The sequence below is a fragment of the Labrus mixtus genome, chromosome 21 (genome assembly GCF_963584025.1).
Source record: "Labrus mixtus chromosome 21, fLabMix1.1, whole genome shotgun sequence".
Classification (NCBI taxonomy): domain Eukaryota; kingdom Metazoa; phylum Chordata; class Actinopteri; order Labriformes; family Labridae; genus Labrus; species Labrus mixtus.
This window is the reverse complement of record NC_083632.1, coordinates 2,248,380-2,265,442: the sequence shown is the minus strand read 5'-3', so window position 1 is coordinate 2,265,442 and position 17,063 is coordinate 2,248,380. Positions and strand designations below refer to the sequence as shown.

Here is a 17,063-nt window from a genome sequence, read left to right as displayed (position 1 = left end):
GGAGAAGATTTGATAACAGTCTCAAACCCTTCTCACAAACAGACTTCTAAATAGTCTGTCCCCGACATGGACGGCACATGACGTAAACAGGACGCTGCAGAAGTCATGTTGTAATTGTTGTTATTCATCCCCAAACTGGGGATGAATAATAAAAATAAATAATAAATAATAATAATAATAATAATATAATAAATAATAATAATAATAATAATAAAAAATAATAAATAATACATAATAATAAATAATTATAATTATAATAAATAATAATAATATAATAAATAATAATAATTAAAAAATAAATAAATAATAATTCATTATAATTATAATTATAATAAATAATAATAATAATAATAATATATTTTATTTATAATGCACTTTACATTTAAACAAAAATCTCAAAGTGCTAAAAGGATTATCTTATTTTATCTTATCTTAATGTCACAACAAGCAGCAGACACGTGGTCAGTTCAACAACTTCAGTGTCGACCCTCACAGCCAGAAGCTCCTCATCTCTCAAACTAGCAGACATCGCTGCTGTTGTTGTTGTTTTGTATAAACTCCTTCCTCCTGAAGGCCGGATGTTCTCTTCTGGTTCTGCACTGCTCACATTGTATAAACGTCATCCCCAAGCTATAATGTTCCAGACTTCTACCTGCAGCTCACCTGGACTTCTTCAATACTTTACTAAGAGGCTGGCAGGAAAAAGTCTGGGTTAACATTTTGCTGTTTGAGTTCCCATGCTGGACAATTTCAGGAGATGTTCAGGAGAGCGGTGCATGTGTGAAAAGAGCTTTAGAGCCGCCCCGTTTCTATTTTACTCTCTCCTGCTTGCGTAAACGGATGAGGAAGAAGGAACGTGGGGACTCTAGAAGGAACTCGCATTTCTCACTCAACAGAGCTTGTTAGCTTGTTTTTACTAAGCAGAGATAACGGTGCATTAATCATTTCCACAGGCGTGATTGAAATGTTTTGCTTTGCGTCAACACTGGAGAAAAATGTACAAGCCTTTGAGTGTTGTGATTAAAGTCAACACCTGACTTCCATTTGTCCACCTTCAATACAAAAAAAGCACGAGATGTCAAACTGTTAGCAAGGGGGAAACTGAAACTCACAGAGTAAATAATCAAATATTAAACGGATGCTGTGTGGACAGCGAGCGTGCGATCGTGTGTTATGCTGTCACTGCTGAAACATTTCTTCAACGATTTATGTACGTTCATTTGAAACATTTGAAACATGTTTTCTGAGCTGCAGGCTAACTGACATGTCTTTGCTGTGAGGGGACACATCGATAAAGGTATTAATATCAACATTTCTAACCAAAGTTATATTATTCCTCCTTCTGAAATCACAAGACATTTAGAATTCCAACGAGCAAACTCAAACTTTCAACTCTAACGTAAAGAGACTCACATTTCAGATCAAATCAGAACGCAGCAGGCGACCTTGTTCGTCCAATTATCTCGACTGCACGATCACGCTGGACTGAAAATGTCAAGTTAGAAGAGTTTAGAGAGGACTGAAGATCACTGACACTGGAGAAGACAAAAAAAAGGGTTTCAGCAGAGCTACCCCTCAGAAACATCAGCACTCTGAAATACAAAAATACAGTTTGGACTACAGAACTGTGTTAAAGGAGCAGTATGTAACCATGACGCCTAGTGTTAAAAATGGCTACTGCAGCCCAGATTCTAAACATCATAGAGAGCTGTCCGTCCCCCCCCCCCCCCCCCCTCCCCCCTCTCTAGAGTTGATGCTCACACAGGTCACCATGTGGTGGACTCTGAAGCTTCAGTGTTTATCCAGCTCTGCATGGGTCTGTAAACCTTTCTGTGTTCTAACCTCTCTCCATTTTTCAAAAGCATCTCCAATATTGATCCTAGTTTGAGCACGTTTCTGCTCGTGGAGCTTATTAGAAACATGCAGAGGCTTTTTAGGTCGGGTACAATCACTTCTATCTGAACCACTTCTCTTGACCGCTTCCATCGCTGCAACACCTGTTGACCTGATAACTGCTCTCATATCTGGCAAACCGAGGGGCGTCCAAAACGGCCGTGTGGGGAATCTAAAGTTAGAAGGAGGACATACTGGCTGCTGCATTGTTGTCAGAGAAGCCAGCACTTCAACATGTTTCCTTAATGATCAGATAGTAAGATACCTTTATCATTTCACTCTCTACACATCTCACTGATTCCTCCTTTAACGATAGGAGCTTGTTGACTATTAGAAAAATAATCCCCAGCCAACATGTACATCAGCTACAGAGGATGAGATACTTTATTGTTATTTTGGGCGTGCGACTAAATTTAGTTTGGGACGATCAGCCCAGCAGCGATAGACGAGATAAAAATAGACAAAAAGCACATGAACGATAAAAAGATTAAAAAAACAACAAGAACTAACAACACACAGTGTAGATAAATGAACAGTGGCTATTGCACATCGTGTCCAAACTGCAGCAGAATGAAATGAAATGAAATAAAATGTATATTTTAAATGTTAATAAGCAGCTCAGTGTTAAATCACATTGTTGTTGACATGGAAACCTTCTTAAAGCTGCATGTATCGACACGCTCACACACAAATATGCAGTCCCTCGCTCCTTTCACACGGCCTCACACATGTTCTCTCATTCATGCCTTCACACTCTCAGTGTCAGCCACCCACACACACACACACACACACCCACACACACACACACACACACACACACACACACACACTCTTTACTAAAGAGACACACTTCTTTACTAATCATTTATAAGTCTGAGAGTGACTCACACATCTGGAGCAACTGGATCACAGTGCAAAGCATTCAGCCACCTCACTGCTTGTTTACCTTGAGCTGTCACAAACAGAAACATCTCTACTCCACACACACACACACACACACACACACACACACACACACACACACACACACACACACAAACTCACCTCTCCTCCTCTAACAGCCACTCCATCCATACAGGATTTACACCTCCCACATGCTTTAACTCGTCTCATCCTCTCTCCTCTTCCTTCCTTCCTTCCTTCCTTCCTCCTCTCCAGCAGAGCGGTGCACACAGACCTGTCCGACCAGCACTGACTCCCTCCCTCCCTCCCTCCCTCCCTCCCTCCACACACACTGCTCAACCTCATCCAATTAGCATGCTCGTCTCACCTAGTCCAGCCTTCTGCTTCCCCCCCTCTGCCTCTCACATGCATGCTGAGTCAGTGAAGAGAATGAAGTGCTGAAGTGGGTGAGGGAGGGGGAACATGCCGTGATACAGGCGGGGAGACAAACTGTTAAAATGCACAAGACCCCCCTTCTGCATGCTTGCTGAGAAAAAAAACAAAAAAAACAGGAACAGCAGATGTGACTGTATGAAAATCTGGACGTCAGGAACATCTCAAGCATGTGTGAACCCCTCCTCCAAAACACCTCAGAGGTTCATTAAAAGGAAAGTAGGAAAGAAGGAAGGAAGAAAGGAGGGTAGAAGGAAATACAGAAAGAAAGTAAGAAAGACAAGTAGGAAGGAAGGAAGGATGGATGGATGGAAGGAAGGAAGGAGGGAAGAAAGAAAGAAAGGAAGGAAAGTAGGAAGGATGGATAAAAGGTTGAAAGGAAAGTAGGAAAGACGGAAGGAAGGAAGGAAGGTAGAAAGGAACAAAAGAGGGAAGAAAGAGAGAAAGGAAAGTAGGAAGGAAGAAAGGAAAGAAAGTAGGAAAGAAGGAAGGAACAAAGGAACAAAGGAGGGAAGAAAGAAAGACAAGTAGGAAGGAAGGAAGGAAGGAAGGAGGAAATGAAGAAAGAAAGGAAGGTAGGTAGGTAGGAAGGAAGGACAAAAGGTAGAAAGGAAAGTAGGAAAGACGGAAGGAAGAAAGGAAGGTAGAAAGGAACAAAAGAGGGAAGAAGAAAGAGAGAAAGGAGAGTAGGAAGGAACGTAGGAAGGAAAGTAGAAACTATTAAAGGAAGGGAGAATAAATTCAAACTGTTTGTATATTTTTTGAAGGGATTTTGCACGAGTTAAATTCTCCTGAAACATATTTAAAATGTGAAATTTAACATTTTGTCATTTCTGCTGCTAACCGTCCTCTCGAGCTGTCATTGGGTAACCAGCAGTCTCATTGGCGGTCTCTCATCTAACCAAGCTGCATGGCGTTCCTCCCTCATCGTCAGCCTATCATCGCTTTTAAATTTGATTCTTTCTCCACCTTTAGCTCCTTCATGCTGAATCATCATCCATCAATTCGTCCCCCAATCCGGTCTCATCAAATCATCAGCTTCACCTCCACCAGGGTCTGGACCCCACAGAGCGCCAAAGAGCTTTTTGTCATCACTCATTGATTACAATGACATACATTGACATGTCTATTGCTGCTAATGTGTACAGTATATTATTTGTACATAACTTGTGTTTTTATTTAATTTTTTGTATCTGTGTGATGTTCTATCCTTTGGTGTTACCTGCTGCAGGAATCTGAATTTCCTGAGGGAACCTTCCCAAGGAATGAATAAAGTTCCTATGTATCTATCTATCTATCATCGTCTTTATGGCGTTCTTTTAAAGACGTGGTTATAACACCCAAAGGTCCACATTCCCTTGTTGATATTGTACAACATCTATATTTACTGCAGGAGGTTTAAGTCAGGGTTCTCTGCTGCATGTTATTCTGTAGCAGCTCTTAATAATTCAGTAGAGAACATAAAGTTCCATCCTGATGGTTCCCTTAACGCTGCAGGAGTCTGTGCAGTTAAGACATCATGAACTCTATAGAACACATAAAGGATGTTTGAGTGAGACAACTGAGGGACACGTGTGACCTACGATTCATAAAAAAAAGAAAAACTCCTGAAGAGTCTGAAACATCAGAGCAGGTGAACGCTCGCTCTCCTGAAATATTCAAGAGAAGCATGAAAGCTTCAAACGGACAAAAACACTTTCCCACTTCTTCACTTAGTTTGAAAGTTCATGTTGGTGTTTGTACTAAAGCAGCCGAAGGTGATTTTTAACAGATTATTGTTCTGTTATATGGTCAAGTGGGTCAAGGAAAGACCTGCACCAGAACCTACTTCTGTGGACTGAATGTGCACGGGAGGAAGGAAGGAAGGAAGGAAGGTAGGAAAGAAGGAAAGAAGAAAGGAACAAAAGAGGGAAGAAAGAAAGACAGAAAGACAAGTAAGAAAGACAAGTAGGAAGGAAGGAAGGAAGGATGGATGGATGGATGGATGGATGGAAGGAAGGAAGGAAGGAAGGAAGGAAGAAAGGAAGGAAAGTAGGAAGGAAGGATAAAAGGTAGAAAGGAAAGTAGGAAAGATGGAAGGAAGAAAGGAAGGTAGAAAGGAACAATAGAGGGAAGAAAGAAAGAGAGAAAGGAAAGTTGGAAGGAAGGAAGGAAGGAAGGAAGACAGGAAAGTATGAAAGAAGGAAGAAAGGAAGGTATAAACGAACAAAAGAGGGAAGAAGTAAGAGAGAAAGGAAAGTAGGAAGGAAGGAAGGAAGAAAGGAAGGTAGAAAGGAACAAAAGAGGGAAGAATAAAGAGAGAAAGGAGAGTAGGAAGGAAGGAAGGAAAGTAGGAAAGAAGGAAGGAACAAAGGAGGGAAGAAAGAAAGACAAAAGAAAGTAAGAAAGACAAGTAGGAAGGATGGATGGAAGGAAGGAAGGAAGGAAGGAAGGAAGGATAAAAGGTAGAAAGGAAAGTAGGAAAGACAGAAGGAAGAAAGAAAGGAAGGTAGAAAGGAACAAAAGAGGAAAGAAAGAAAGAGAGAAAGGAAAGAAGAAAGGAAGAAAGGAAGGAACGTAGGAAGGACGGAAGTATGGATGAATGTATTAAAAAATGAAGCCAAGAGCAGAAAACTGCAGTTCCTCCAGTGGCCACTAGAGGCTGACTGCAGAATCCTCAGGAGTCCCACACACACTCATATTAAAATGTGATTTACACAACCTTCTTTAGAAAACTGTTTTGATCTGAAGAGCTCAGAGTTGGTGGATGTTGTTTTTGTAACGTGTCAGTATTGATCATATGCAGTCGAAGAGGTGTGCACATTTAGGGGCGTGGCTAATCTGAATGACAGGTGGGTGTGTTTTAACTCTTTTGCCTTAAGGCCCGCCTCCTCGCCTGTTTCTAAGTAAACCAAAAAGTGAGTTTGAGACAACATTTCCAATACGGCAACTGCCATTGTTGGGCCTCAAAAACCCGAGTTAGAAACCAGTAGGTGGCGTCCATGTTTTATACAGACTATGGTTGGTCGTTGTTTCCAGAAGCATACATCGCCATCAGACGATCGCTGAAGGGGTCAGAGATCGGTTTATCCTTTTGACCTCTTCTTCTTCGCCCTTGAAGCCGGCAGCTCATTTATCTAAATAACTCCACGACTGATGAGTCAGCAGAGTCTGACACTCGACACACGGTGCAGAGCACGGGGATCAGGTCTGGCTCAGACTGTCAGGTCCTCTAAGAAGACAGAAACCGGATGAGGCAAAGTTGCCGCTTTAAGCTGCTTATGTTTACTTATATTAATACCTCGGAAAGTTTGGAGAGTTTTCACAGTGACGTACCTCTGACAGGGGATTCGTCATTGTCGCTTTGTGTTCTCAAAGTCTGCGTCGTCTGCCTCAGCAGAAGTCAACAGTTTAGCGGGCAGCAGAGCCAGAACACACCTCTGTGTATGTGTGTGTGTGTGTGTGATTGAAACAGGTGAAGATGACGGGCAGCGATCAGCAGCATGCTCCTCTCTGCATACTGCACCAAAAGCACCACCGAGCCAGCTTTTAGCTTCCAGCAGTGTCAGCACTCACAGAGTCTTTCTGCAACAACATCTCTCTCATCATGGCTGCTGCTTTATTTTCAGGCAAATAACATTAAGGACACATCACATCAGGAGGTCGTGTTGATTTGCCTCCAGCCGCCAAAAGACGATCTTTGTGGGTGAACTTGAGAGTCGGGGGACAATGACACCGATTGATCGATGGGGATTTAAAAATAAACTCATCGGTGGGACATGTGGAGGATCAAATTGGATCCTCATCCTCCATCTTTCTTTTACTCCAACGAGATGTCAGGTCAAGAAGTACAAAGAAATTTGTGTTGAAATGATTTCTCCTCAACCTTGTACTTTCCAGTTCTCCACAGACCTGCAATCCCCAACAGTTCCCCCAGATGCATTTTTACTTTCCCACTTTTTCATCCATTCAATTGTTCTCATCATCAGATACTCTTCAGATATATTTGTCTACTTCCATATATCATCTTCAGAATTGACTTAAATTTGTTCTTAAAGGCTTTATATGTGATTTTTTGATCCAGCAGATGTCGCCCTTGAGCACCAGCATGAAACAAAAACAACTCGCGCTGCATTGTTGTGTTAGCATGCTAATGCTAGCGATCTTTATTATGCTCGTATCTTCACACTGCATGTAAATTTACCTGAAATGAGCGTGATCTAGAAACACAGTTAAGCAGTGAGTACAGTATGTTATTCTTCTTTTCTCTAGTCCCTCAATTAAACAACTTTTATACGCGAGGGGAGGAGTCAGCCGGCCGTCCGGGCGATGTAAACAAACTGAAGATAGGACTCTGAAAACTCTGAAAACATCACAGACAGTGGGACTCGGGTGTTACACCCATTGTAGACAGTCATGACTCACAGAGTTATTTTCAGAGGAGATACTTGATTTATATTATATTTAAGTGTAAAAAATCACATTCAAGAAAAGAAGAGAGAAAAACCTACGTCGGTTTCATGATGTCAGAAATGTTCTCCTCGTGTTCTTAAAGGGATAGTTCAGTATTTTTGAAGTGTGGTTGTATTAGGCATGTGTAAATCTATCTGAGGTGTCAGTCAGCTCAGCCCGTCTACTGAGAAATCGGCAGGCATGCAGGCATTCTAGATGAAGTCGGGTTGAAAGGGGCGCCGGTAGCCTGGTGGTTAGAGCCTGCCCCCCCATGTATGGAGGCTGTGGTCCTCCAGGTGGTCGCCCCAGGTTGGGGTCCAGCCTGTTGCTCCTTTCCTGCATGGCATTCCCCACTCTCTCTCTCCTCCAGATTTCTGACCCTATCCACTGTCCTATCTCTACAAAATAAAAGCATAATAAGCCAAAAAAAACGTTCTAGGGCTGAAAAATGTGTCTGTTTGCATTCACAGATGCAGCCCACGTATTTAAACACATTTTCAGTAGTGCAGTGCATGTGTGAAAAAAGATCAGAAACCAACCTTCACTGTGTCGAGAGACGGATTCCAAATTCATTCAACCATCGGACGAGAATGAATCTGAAGACTCAACAAGCTGAACTCAAAGGTTCAACATTAATAGATTTTCTTTCTTTAAATCAGGGATTTGTTATTCTCAGATCAAGTGCAGTACAAACATTTAGAAGTGCATTACAGAGTTTGTGATTTATGTAACTCGACTCTGCAATTAAAGCACTCAGATAATCTGTGGCATCGCTCGCTGCTGGACACTTTGCAGGGCATTGTGGGTTATCAAGCTCCGGAGGAAATCGATTTACTTGCATTGAAATGTTACCAAACAAGCCAAGAAATGAATCCCGCCTCCCTCCACTCATGTTACACTCTCTCGCTGAGTGACCGGCATCACAGACAAGAGGAGGTATTTCAGCACGTATAGCGAGGAGAAAGCTGCCTCTTCAACAGATTTGTGTTTCATTAATCACACACAGGATCCAGGCCACTGCAAAGCGCTCCATCTGTAATGCAGCCAACATACAGAAGAAGAAAAAAAAGCCCTCACAGATTGGAGCAGCTTCAGCAGACGACCACTCATTATACGGCAACACAGCAGGATTGTAAAAAATGCTAATGCTCGCCATCATCACACGAGCTCAAACACTAACAAGGCCCTTTTTCATCGCCTCCTAAATACTCCCACTTCCACACCTCCCAAATGTATTCTTGGCTTTGAGCAGAAAAAAAACACACGATATCGCTCTTCATTACGGATACTTCAAAGTCAGAACTTGCAAAAATCTGCTCATTCTTTGAAGCAAAACGGGCCCGAAATACTGAGAGAAAAAACGATGAGAACTGACAGAGACGGTAAGCAGGAGATAGTGAGAGCGAGCAGAGAGTGGGAGAGTGTAGGAAGAAATAAAAACAGACGTGGGAAGGAGTATATAAAAAAAAAAAAACAGTAATCCAAGACCACACTGGTCACTGAGGCTGTTTTTTTTCCTCAGTGTGAAACAGAGAGCAGGCTGACCGTCACCGTCTTCCAGTACGAGCTGATGGTAACCCAAACACTGTTAGCGCTGACCACTTTGTTATAACAGCTCTCACTCAGACCCTGAAGGCATCGTGTGTCTCACAGCACCTCCTCTATGCTCTGACTGAAGGGCAGGCCTGTGCTCCTCTGTTCTCCTTTTATTATTTTTTACTTCACTCGAGTAAACCGGTGTGTCCAAATCTTGATGTCCTCTGTGCAATAAAGACACAAACACACTGTGGTTCAATTCAACTCTCATTCTTGAGCTTGTATATTTATTTTCTAGTCTTCTGACTCCTCAAAGAGTTTTTACTCTGCAGGTCACACCTCCACATTCACACACTGATGGTAGAGGCTGCTGAGTGAAGAGACCATCAGAAGTAACTAATCACATTCATACACAGCAGACGAAGCAGCAGGAGCAACTTGGGGTCAAGTGTTTTGCCCAAGGACACATCGGACATGTTGCTGCAGGAGCTGGGGATTGAACCCCCGACCTTCCAGTTGAGAACCGACCGACTCTACAAACTGAGCCACAGCTCAGTATGTACTTCAGGTTTGGTTGCAACTTTTTTTTTTTTTTCAGATTTATTTTTGTGTGCCTTTATTGGAGAGACAGGGCAGTAGATAGAGTTGGTGAATGACGTGTGGGAAAGGAGTCACAGGTTGGATTTGAACCTGGGCCGCCCACTTCTATCTTAACCAGTACATTTTTGTTTTATTAAATTTAAAGGAAGATCATGAATCATGAAAAAGAAAAATTAAATTCCATGACGGACTTGATTATCAATTGAATAAGAACTTTTCATCTGATGTGACTGTGTGAACTATACAGGATCTTGCTGTTTATGCCCAAATGATTATAACTATTATCTATTTTTTTAGTCTATGTTTTGTCATGCTGTCCTGTCTCCTTTTTTGTATGTTGTTGTTATTTGTTTTGTTTTGTTTTTATACTGTCAATGTTATGTCTATATGTTTGTCTTTTTTGTGTGTGTTAATGTGTTACTAAATGAAAACGCAAATAAAAATATTGGTAAAAAAAAAAAAAATAATTTAAAGGAAGAATGTGACTTTTTCATCCAGTAGATGTCGCCCTTGAGCTCCAGCATGAAACCAAAACAAACTGCTGTTTGGCCACGCCTCCTCCATACCTCCTCTCCTCCAGAGACACACCTCCAACCCCCCTCCACTCACGTTCACAAGAAGGAATCAAGCGCATGCTAATGTTAGCGCTCTTTAGTTAGCTCGTAGCTTCACATTTCATGTAAACTGACACAGAATGAGCGTGATCTAAAAACTCTTACTAACATCCAAATAATCAGTGAGTATGTTCTTCTTCTTCTCTCTAGTTCTTGACTAAAACAGCTTTTATACACAAGGGGAGGAGCCGGCCGTCCCGTCCATGTAAACACGGCTCTGACAACAACACAGCCAGCGGGACTCGAGCTTCTCCCTCATTGTAGACAGTCAGGACTCAGAGACACATTTACACAGGAGAGACTTTATGATTTATTGATGTGGAACATGTCGCACAGTCTTCCTTTAAATAAAAACTTACGAGTTGTTACATGTAGTCAAATGATCTCCAGGAACATATTCAGTACAATGACAGCGAGAACTCTTTGTGCCTGATATGTATTTATAATTGAATATGAGCTATTCTTACAGCAGCTGTCGGCATAATCTGCCTGATACTGATTTAAAAGTTTGTCCTCCCTTGGATCAGTTCATCTCCACAGCCAGAAGGATGAACACTGATATCAAATGACACCGGCCCGCTACAGATCGACCGAGCGCTCACCTCGACACACACACACACACACACACACACACACACACACACACACACACACACACACACACACACACACACACACACACACACACACACACACACACACACACAGTCAGCTCGGTTACAGCTCACACTCTGCATGTTTATTTGAGAGAGCTCAGATTACCAGCGACGCTCTTTAATCTCGTGCGTCATGACCTCCTTTTCCGTTTTTTATGACTTGCGTACCAACACGTCGTGTCAAATATTATGATCGATGTTAAAATTCAGAACGAGAGATTAATCAGAGCGATGACACAAACTTCTACGTCAAAATGTTGTCATTAAAGATTTCTGTTGCAGTGCTCGTAGGAACTACCGTAAAACTTTGAATAAAAGTCCATCCCAGTTTGAGGCCCAGTCCCTTTTACTGGTCTGGTGTTTCCATATGTTCAAACTCTGTAAAGGAAGGTCTCGGTTAGAGTCCACTGTGCATTTAGTTTAATAAAGACAGAATCAGGCTCTCATGTGTACAGGGTAGGGTCAAGACCACGTTAACCGAGACCAAGACAAACCAGAGACCAGAGACCAGAGTGCGCCAAGAATGATACAAGACCAAGACCAAGACCAAGACCAAGACCAAGACCAAGACAAACCAGAAACCAGAGAGTTCTGAGACCGAGTCAAGACCAAGATCAAGACCAAGACCAAAACCAAGACCAAGACCAAGACCAAGACCAAGATAAACCAGAGACCAGAGACCTCCGAGACAGAGTCAAGACCAAGATCAAGACCAAGACCAAAACCAAGACCAAGACCAAGACAAACCAGAGACCAGAGACCAGAGAGCACCGAGACAGAGTCAAGACCAAAACCAAGACCAAGACCAAGACAAACCAGAGACCAGAGAGCTCAGAGACCGAGTCAAGACCAAGACCAAGACCAAGACCAAGACAAACCAGAGACCAGAGACCAGAGACCAGAGAGCTCCGAGACAGAGTCAAGACCAAGATCAAGATCAAGACCAAGACCAAGACCAAGACCAACACCAACACCAAGACCAAGACCAAGACAAACCAGAGACCAGAGAGCTCCGAGACAGAGTCAAGACCAAGACCAAGACCAAGACCAAGACCAAGACCAAGACAAACCAGAGACCAGAGACCAGAGAGCTCCGAGACAGAGTCAAGACCAAGACCAAGACCAAGACCAAGACCAAGACAAACCAGAGACCAGAGACCAGAGAGCTCCGAGACAGAGTCAAGACCAAGACCAAGACCAAGACCAAGGCAGGACGTGGAAAAATAGCCTTTCAGTGGTGGTCTTGACCGGTCTTGATTTAAAACATGGAGTCCACCCAGTCAGTGACCGAGACAAGACCGGCTAAAAATGCTTTCGATTCCGAGACCTTCAAAAAGCGGTCTCCAGACCGGTCTTGAGTTCAAGTACTACAACAGAAGTGAAGACCATGAAGCAGGTTTATGCTTTTTCACAAACATCAAGTTGGTGATTTATTGAATTTGTTAATTTTGTGCAAAGTTAAAAATTCTTTCTGGTGTAAATTTTGTCATAATCCCTCCCCTCTTTGCGGTGCCCCAGATTTGTTTGTAAATAATTAAAGACCCGTCTCGTATTGACGCCTCTCCCAAACAAAGACCGGGTCGTTTCACAGATTGAAGTAAATAAAGGCGGAGCTATTAATAGAAGTTTTCTACTACTATACCCTACACAGGAAGTGAGAATTACACAGTCAGCTGCTGTACAGATAAACAGGGTTTGAGATGTTAACGCTGCTGGAGAGTTTAATATGTTCTGTTTTATATCTTTTAAAGCGAACTCTCTTACCCCTTTTAAAAAGTCCTTTAGTGCTTTATGCGACATAGGAATGTTCAAAAATGCAGAAAGTGTGAACTTCCTCTGCATGAGATTCACATAAATACTCAGAATTCATGAATAAGTGATTTAGCTGCTGCCGTATTTAATATGTGCATTATCAAAGTGAATAGCAGGAATTTCAGTCCTTCAAAATGGATATTTTTGATATTAAAAAGCCCCGTTTCTACCAAGCTGTCCGGTTCAGTTCGGTTCAGGACCGTTCACATTTATTGGTGTTTCCACCGTCTGAAGTTGGGAATGGTAACAAAATAAATAACTCTGTTCTGAAATACATTTTTGCTACTCTTCTGTTGGGGAGCCAAGCGTACCAGTTCGACCCTAAACGGTAGAGTAGACACACGTAGCACATGTAGCTTCCTCAGGTTTCGCTCACCATGACCAGTTTGAATATCCGGTTGCTTTCAAGCGAGTAACGTGAAGGCTGTTTTAGCTTTTGGTGACTATTGTAGCTCCGCCTCATGGTCGACCTCTGCTGGTCCTCCGTTGTTTCCCTTTGTTTACTGTTTTGTGTTCTTGTGCTTCGTTGAATTTATTGGCGAGCTACACTGTGTTGCACTGCTAATATGATGTCATGCTATTACGTAGCTGATGCTGCTAGCGCTATCCGTCTTACACTCCACCTACCAGGCAAGGCTACGTACGGTTAGCTGAGGAAAGTCAAGCAAGATCAGGGTTTACCATAGTGAACTGTACTGAACCAAACCGGGCCGCTGGGTTTTCTTCTTCAACTTCAAAAATTGCTTTTAAGCTAATGCTAGCATTGGCTATCTATCAAGCTAGCTCCCGCTAACTTTAGCTAACGAGTTAGCCGTGTTTCCCTGGAGAAGTCTGTGCTCTGGTTTTGTTGAATTGATGAGAAGGTGGATTTTACTTTTGACTCGTCGACGTCACGGCGCCGTCTGTGAAATGAGACTTTGAAAAGCACAGCGGGGTCTTTCTTTTCCATCACTTTGTTTACAGGGAGACGCTGAGGTTATCCACGGTGCGCCAAAAAGGGACAAAGTAGCACGTGATAATGCATTTAAACAAAATAATGCATTCATTTCTGACCTTATAATCACATTGCAATAAACATGTTAATGCTGACAGATCCAGCTGATTTACAAAGTGCAGCTTTAGTTAACATACACAGATTACTTGCTGTGAATACCGCCATGAGTGCACCTATATATAGAAAATGTGAAAAACAATGGAGTCTTTGTTTTCACAGTCTGTGTTGTATCCATGAAAAGTCCTCGTCCTTCAACTTTTTACCTCTTGTCAAACTCTGAACACATTCAGAAACAGTCGATGTGATGCATTAAGATGCTGAAAATCAAGTCAGAGTCATCAGAAATCCTACATCTGCAATGTGAGGAACAGAGCTGCTCCTCAGAGAGACCCTCTGACCAGGAGCCCTGCAGACCTGATGGAGTAGATGTGTGTTTCTGTGTGTGTGTGTGTGTGTGTGTGTGTGTGTGTGTGTTTCTGTGTGTGTGTGTGTTTCACTTCTCTCCAGGAAAGGTGAGAAGAATAGAGTCTTTTTTCTTCCCCCACCGTCCACTCACTGAAACTCACAGAGGCAGAGTCTAGACCGAGTCCCAGATGGGGGATTCATAAACTGCAACAAATGAAGACAAAATGCTTCCAGGTGCCCTTGGCGGCGGCGACGGCGGTGAATGGATCGGCCCTCTGCAGGCTCCGCATGTGGGGGGGGGGGGGGGGGGGGGGGGGACATTTGACAGGAGTCCTAACACACAGACATGCAGCCCGGTCGTCTCTGAGCTGCAGAGACTTTTTCCTGCAGTGTCATTTATCATCCCGAGCATGCGTTAAGCATATACAGCTACACTGTTGATCCTGAGAGGCTTTCAACTACATCTTCATGTTAATTATTTGATCTTTAGAAATGTCACCAAATGTGAAAATTCTCCATCTATCGAACAAAAAGTGAAATGTATATTATTTGTTTTGTTGGTTTAATGTTAAACCCAGAAAAGACTACGGAGGGATGTCAACATTTCTGACTGCATTTGACGGACAAACCAGACTCAGTTATGAAATAAACAGAACAACCGCACTAAGATTTGACCTTTCGCTACTTGCTCCTTAAATGCAATCTCCTTATTCTGCAGGAAACGTGCCAAAAATGTAAGATAAGATACTTCTAAAATATCTGCCATTGTAAAGTAGGGTAAAATGTTTTTTGGTATGTCTTTAAATTCTGAATTAAGTAAAAAAAAATTAAATAATAATAACACTTTAGAGCATACAATATGAAATGAGAAAACAGAATTCACAGGTGGCCAATCCCGAGTGTCCTCATCACCTCGTTTATTCATTTAATAAATGTGTGTTCACAGATGCATCAGGTCTGCATTGACCCTGTGCGCCTGTTGTTTTCATTGGACACCAACTTATTTATAACCTCCTCACGTACAAACTCACCTAACAGATAAAACACTCCAGTGCCAACTTTTTCCTGCCAAGGGCAAAAACTTCACTCTGCAGGCTGAGTGTGCAGAGTGTCACGCACAGATGCGTCAATGACAGAAAGGAGTGTGTAGCTGTGTGACCTTTTCTCTGCATCCCACAGGTCCGACTGATGCGGTGCACTCTGTTCGTGCATGGCATCAAGTTGTGTGTGTGCCGTGTTGTTTTTTTACTGCATGTGATGATGATGTGATGTTATGTGAGGCAGCAGCAGCAGCAGCAGCAGCAACACAGTACACGCTGAAAACGCAACGAGAAAAAAAAATGCAGCAGACATGTACTGCACAAACACGAAGGAGAAAGGGGGGTAACAGAAAAAGGTGTTTTTACTCACCAGGATACGTGATGTTTTCTCCGGTGAAGCTGCAGCAGTAACCGCGGCGTCGGTCCAGCCGGTACCGGAGATAATGAGATGCTGCGAATGAGACACTGCAGTCCACATTTATCCCGCTGCCTCCAGCTCCAGTGTGTGTTTCAGAGAGAGAGAGAGAGAGAGAGAGAGAGAGGGAGGGAGGTTTTTTGGGGTAAGGAGGAAGAAGAGGACGGTCTGTTTCACGCCAGGTGGAAACAGACGTGATGCCGTGAAATGGACAGCTTCTCCTCAGGTTTTTTTTTACCGTCCGCTTCTCAACTCTTCCACTCTCTCTCTCTCTCTCTCTCTCTCTCTCTCCCTCTTCGTCTCTCCTCCCTCCTCCTCCTCCTCCCTCCCCACCGGGCTGGGCATGCCCAGTCTCTACCTCCTCATGAGCTCCAGTGGATTTCTTCACAGGAACAAGTTACTCAGGCTCAACAAAGTTAAATTATTATCGATGATTTAAGAAGTTTTCAGGTGATTTCTGTCAGTACCTCCACCTGGTCTAGGCCTGGTGGTTATCGCTGGAGGGCAAATGGTCTTTGAATGCAGTAAACAATAAGCTAATTTTACTTTAGCAAAGAAGGCTCACTTGTAAAGAAATGAATTGCACGTTAATAAATTAACAATCCAAAACCTCCAATATTAAAAAAACAACCACAGAAAACTACAATCCATACCCTCCAACCATGGGCGGTTCTAGGCAGGGGCCAACAGGGGCCCCTGTAATACTGAGCTGGGTCCCCCCTGTGGCCTCCCCTCCAAAAGGAAGAGCCCCCCTAATAACACATTAACACAGTATTTGACTCAACAACCGGACTCACAATCTAGTATTAAATTCTGTTACTGAAACAAATATAAATCATGGTATTTAATGATGTGTGATATTATTTGGCATGATATTTTTACAGCGATCGTCTTTGTCTATTTTTCACCTGGGTTTAATGTTCCCCTCTGACAAAACAACTGGCCCCAGTTTGGCCCCCTCAGTAAAAGTGGTCTAGAACCGCCACTGCCTCCAACCGACTAGCACTAAAGCAGATTAATGCTACTACACAGCTCCTGCTAGCTAGCAGCAGCCTGCCAGTTTTGGCTAACGTTAGCCTGACGCTCAGATGTAGCTAACTTTCAGCGATGCTAACCTATATATTCCATGCAGCTTGTTGTGACAATCGTCTTTGTCTTAGTCTTCTTTATCCTCCTCGTTGCCCTCTGTGGCTAAAGGAGGGAGTAGTTTATTATGCTAGTTGGGATAGGTTTGTATGGTTCCAAACTTTTAAAGCTAACTTGAAGATCGACGAGGAAAGAGAAAACGTTTTGGAAGGAGGGATCTGTACGCAAACCTGAGATGTAACTTGG

At 42.8% G+C, this 17,063-nt stretch overlaps 1 protein-coding gene across 2 annotated transcripts in view; it reads right to left on the bottom strand.

Annotated features, from left to right (window-relative positions):
- The window catches only part of LOC132955374 (PH and SEC7 domain-containing protein 1-like), a 90,116-nt gene extending 74,258 nt beyond the window's left edge, over positions 1 to 15,858 (bottom strand). The window contains exon 1 of one of the 2 annotated variants that reach the window (XM_061028217.1): positions 15,687 to 15,858. The gene's annotated coding sequence lies outside the window, so the exon portion shown is untranslated. Of the gene's footprint in view, positions 1 to 2,937; positions 3,103 to 15,686 lie in introns of those variants that run through there. The other variant, XM_061028218.1, reaches the window with a different exon arrangement.
- Between the last annotated feature and the right edge of the window lie 1,205 nt (positions 15,859 to 17,063).